Source organism: Galeopterus variegatus, unplaced genomic scaffold, assembly GCF_000696425.1.
Source record: "Galeopterus variegatus unplaced genomic scaffold, G_variegatus-3.0.2 Scaffold12942, whole genome shotgun sequence".
NCBI lineage: Eukaryota > Metazoa > Chordata > Mammalia > Dermoptera > Cynocephalidae > Galeopterus > Galeopterus variegatus.
This window is the reverse complement of record NW_007739053.1, coordinates 31,773-36,801: the sequence shown is the minus strand read 5'-3', so window position 1 is coordinate 36,801 and position 5,029 is coordinate 31,773. Positions and strand designations below refer to the sequence as shown.

Sequence of the window (5,029 nt, the reverse complement as noted above, 5' to 3'; positions counted from 1 at the left end):
AAAAAAAAAAAAAAAAAAAAAAAAAGTTTGGTGACATACTACGTTAGCCAGAGTGCCCAGTGTTACAATATAATGAAGAATAGATTGTTACCATCTCTATGGCTTGACGATACCTGACGAAATCATGCATGTTTTGTACATTTTGGGCCTGCAAATGTATTCTAGTAACATATTTAATAGATACACTCATCTATGTGCAAAATAACATGTTTACACTTACACTACTATTCATTGCCACATTGTGTATAATAGCAAAAGGCTGGGAAGACCCTAAATACCCACTAATGGACTGATTAAACAAATTAAAGCATATCCACTGAGTAGAGAGCCATAAAAAAGAATGAGAGAATGCTTCAGTGGCGATATGGGACAACGTTCACGATCTATTAAGTGAAAAAGCTATTTTACCATTGTATTTTTAAAAAATACATAAATGTATTTGCTTGTCTCTGCAAAGACTATTTCCAGAGTTATAACCAAGAAAGTATAACTTTGCCTCCAGCAGGCAAACTGGGTGGCTGGGGAACAAGGGTGAAAGGCAGTTTTTTCACTATATGTATATCCATCTGTACTGTTTGGATTTTGAACCATGTGACTATGTTATTTTCTCTAAAATAAATAAAAGAAAAAATAATAATTAAAAGAAAATAACAATAAAGAAATCATTGCTTATGCCAAGGCCCTGGAATCCCAGGTCATCCTGTGACTCTAATCCCTCCTGCATATTTTTGCCAACTAATGCTCCTTAATCACACCTGTGATATCTTTACATCCCGGATGCAAGAATGGAGGCTAAAACACACCGCAGCTGAGCAAACTCCCCCCATAACTGGCCTCATGATGCCTAAGCACTATTATCTCCCACTGCAATCCAATGAACACACTTGTGTTCCTCTCCTCTCCTCTATCCCTTGATTCATATGGTTTTCCTCCAGAATAACTACCCCCTGCCCATCTCTGTGTCCTCCAGTTCCTTCAAGATCAGTTCCACCTCCGCAAGGTGGCGTTTCTTTCCACCTGGGGCCACAATGGTGTCCCACTTCTCTAAGTTCTATAGCCCTTGTCTGTAGCACAAGTTCCTCTGCAAAAGGCCTGCATAGGGACCTTCTCTTATATTCCTTTTATAAGAATAAAAGGATGTGTTCCCACATCCATTAGCATAGTATGAGGCGCCAAATATTTGTCTCAAAATTTTACTGAAATTTTATTTTTATTTATTTATTATTATTTTTTTTTTGAAAGATGACTGGTAAGGGGATCTCAACCCTTGGTTTGGTGTTGTCAGCACCACGCTCAGCCAGTGAGCGAACCGGCCATCCCTATATAGGGATCCGAACCCGTGGCCTTGGTGTTATCAGCACCACACTCTCCGGAGTGAGCCACGGGCCGGCCCCCAATTTTACTGAAATTTTATCTCACAAATATTTTTTTGATTCATGGAACTAAACAACTCGCCACAGGAGTCTGTATACCCATGATTAATTTCAATTTTCCTGTCTTTCTCCAATTCAGTCCACTCCAGTGTCCAAAGACTTCCCTCTGGAAGAATAGTTCGCCTGTCTTACTACAGTGAAGAAAACCTTCCTGGAGTCCCAGAGTAAAGGATTTGTCCCCACATGGCCACCAAATCCCATAGGCTACATTTCATTTCTGGGCAGGCAAGGTAGGGTGAAAGGTAAGGAATATAGGGTCAGCTGCCAGGCTCATACAAAGACATGTGATGGAGTTTGGATGTGTTGTCCCCACCAAAACTCATGTGGAAACCTGATTCCCAATGTGGCAGTTTTGGTCATGTGGGTGGNATTTTTTTTTTGAAAGATGACTGGTAAGGGGATCTCAACCCTTGGTTTGGTGTTGTCAGCACCACGCTCAGCCAGTGAGCGAACTGGCCATCCCTATATAGGGATCCGAACCCGTGGCCTTGGTGTTATCAGCACCACACTCTCCGGAGTGAGCCACAGGCCGGCCCCCAATTTTACTGAAATTTTATCTCACAAATATTTTTTTGATTCATGGAACTAAACAACTCGCCACAGGAGTCTGTATACCCATGATTAATTTCAATTTTCCTGTCTTTCTCCAATTCAGTCCACTCCAGTGTCCAAAGACTTCCCTCTGGAAGAATAGTTCGCCTGTCTTACTACAGTGAAGAAAACCTTCCTGGAGTCCCAGAGTAAAGGATTTGTCCCCACATGGCCACCAAATCCCATAGGCTACATTTCATTTCTGGGCAGGCAAGGTAGGGTGAAAGGTAAGGAATATAGGGTCAGCTGCCAGGCTCATACAAAGACATGTGATGGAGTTTGGATGTGTTGTCCCCACCAAAACTCATGTGGAAATCTGATTCCCAATGTGGCAGTTTTGGTCATGTGGGTGGATCCCTCATGAAAGGATTAATGCTCTCCCTGGGGAAGGGGGTGTAATGACTGAGTTCTCGTTCTATTAGTTCCCATGAGAGCTGGTTGTTTAAAGACGCCCTGGCACCTCCCCTCTCTCTCTCTTGCCTCCTCTCTCCATGTGATCTGCTTGTACCCGCTGGCTGCCTGCCACTTTCTGCCATGAGTAGAAGCAGCCTGAGGCCCATGCCAGATGCAGCCGTCCCAGAATTGTAAGCCAAATAAACCTCTTTTACTTATAAATTACCCAGTTTCACGTATTTCTGTTATAGCAACACAAAACAGACTAATACAACATGTCACAATGAACTGAGTCCTGAGAATGATCAGGCCACAGCAAGTATTTCCCAGGGAAGAGGCCAATAAGGTAAACGATCCAAATCAATGAAGTACAGATTTCTTGGGTGATTCCTCATTGCCACTCTCTCTCCTTCCTAAGCAAATCCAAAACAAAATCCTATAACCCACTTAGAAAACAAGCTATCAGGAAAGGCAATTTGACCCAGAGGTGGATAGAAGCTCCTTCAAACAGAACAAAGAGAACTATAATGAGGGTTTTTCCTAAATATTTCTAAAGCTGCACATTCCCTTGATATATACTGTCTTATTATTATTAATGATATATCCCAAACCATCACCTTCTTTCCCACGTGGGAGCGCTTGCTTACCTGTCCATCTCTTAATTCCTTCTCATTATGGAAAGAGCAAGATTTTTCATTCATGACTCAAAATCATTTGTTCAATTGATCTTTGTCCTTGGGCTCAGAAACGGGTTTAATAAGGTCTGAGATCAGAGGCTACAAGGAGAGTCAGAGATCCAATTGCTCTATCTTTGCCTTCCTTCTTGACAGTCTTTCAGATGAAGAGTAAGAAAACAGTCCCTCTGTGCCATCACCAGGGTGTAAGTGGTTTCTGTGAGTACTGAAAGCAGTCCCTGAGGTCTTTAAAGCCTCAGCTCTGGAAAAAAAAAATTGAAAAAGAAAACTGATTTCATCACTCAGTTATGTTTCTGTCGAGAAAAAAAAGATTTTTAAAATCTTTAAGCAGCTGTGAATTTATTCTGAATAAACAAGCTGCTTTAGCCAGTGCTTATCTCTTACTACCCACGCCACTGGATGGAAAGAAGGGAACCGTGCAGGAGTCTTGGGGCTGGATTCTCAGTGTCTCAAAGGCAGCAGCACCACTATAAGTGGTGGCATCTGTTTCTGACAATGAAGTTACTGGGACTTGGGTCAGCTTATCAAAGGGCAGAGGCTAGAAGGTGGCAACTTCGTGGATGGTCTTAGCTAAAATGCTCAGGCTTTGCTTAGGTCTCAGACACAGGTTGGGTCTGGGGGCTTACAGTACTAGACCTCGTTCCTATAATGGTAGAAACTCAAAATGCAACACAATGTCCTGACCTTCCTCAGTTATCACCAATAGTGTATGTGCAGCAGCTGCCTAGCCAGTTTGGCCAACTCTAAGTCTTTCATCTCACCTTGCCTGCCTCAGGAAAAGGGCAGCACAAGACTTATATATTATCAAAGGAGAACTGGACATCATGGATACCTGTCACCTCAAAAAAAATTGGATCCTAAGCAGGCAGATAGTTCACGCATAACTGACAATCATTCTTGGCAGACTGGGGGACTAAGGGAGGAGAGTGGCCTCTCTATAAGTGGGAATATGGAAAATGATCTGGATTCCTGAAGAACTGGCTACTGGTAACAAACTGGGGTCTTTGTCAGGATGCACTGATTATTAACACCAAGAGGAGAAATATCTCCTTGCTCTCAAACTAGACATTTGGCTCACTGTAATCTAGGGGACAGGGCAGTGCCCCCTCAGTCGTAGCACTTCAGCAATATTAGCCTTCTCTAACTGTGACCTCTGGGGCCTCAGCATCTGCCCCCATTTCCTTTCCCTCCACCTTGGCCTCCATGACGGCATATGACAAAACACTCACACAACAACCAACCTTAGCAAGGTGACAGGCAGGTATGGTAACAGCAATCTCAGTAAGGCTCCTCTTCCTGCGTATGAAATGAACCAAGGGGCACAGAAGCACGACCAGCTTTACACACCTGCTAGATCACTGCTCAAGGCTTCAACAGGAACAGTCACTTTCTGTATCAGAGAAAGAGCAAAAACTGTTAAACAAGGAATTAAAGTGATGAAGTCACTCCTACCAATATTAGGCAAATTCCTCATACTTGGACCTGAGGAAAGGACCTTCCTATTAAAACAGATCCTTCTCAAATCAAGTATTTATTGTGGACCTATTTTAGGCATGGAGCTACATTGAGGGAGGATGGGTTTCTTCGACTGCTTGCTGGACACGGGCTCCATCCTTCAATACACAATCGAGTAACAGCCACGAGAGTCTTTCGCTAATTCTTTTATCAGTCTGATCCTGGGCTGCTCCCCGTCCCGCCCGGCCCACACGGAGGCGAAGCGGTTGGGGAGCCACCCAGAGGTCTGGAGGCATCCCCGAAACCCCGCAGAGCAACGCATTTCACGGGGCCTCGTGGCTAAAACTATGGGCCACTTTGAGAGGCACAGAGCCGGTGTTCGCCACCTGTAACGCGCAGAACTCAACAGAGATCTCAGTCATTCAAGACACCCGTGCAGAGAGGGCCAGTGTGTGGCCTCGG

The 5,029-nt window shown here is 43.9% G+C and overlaps 1 long non-coding RNA gene across 1 annotated transcript in view; it reads right to left on the bottom strand.

Annotated features, from left to right (window-relative positions):
* LOC103581387 overlaps nucleotides 1-5,029 on the bottom strand; it is an 8,361-nt gene that overhangs the window by 2,327 nt on the left and 1,005 nt on the right. The window contains exons 2-3 of the long non-coding RNA XR_549660.1: nucleotides 4,354-4,502; nucleotides 3,065-3,353 (exon numbers count right to left, since the gene is read on the bottom strand). This is a non-coding gene — a long non-coding RNA (uncharacterized LOC103581387). The remainder of the gene's footprint in view (nucleotides 1-3,064; nucleotides 3,354-4,353; nucleotides 4,503-5,029) is intronic.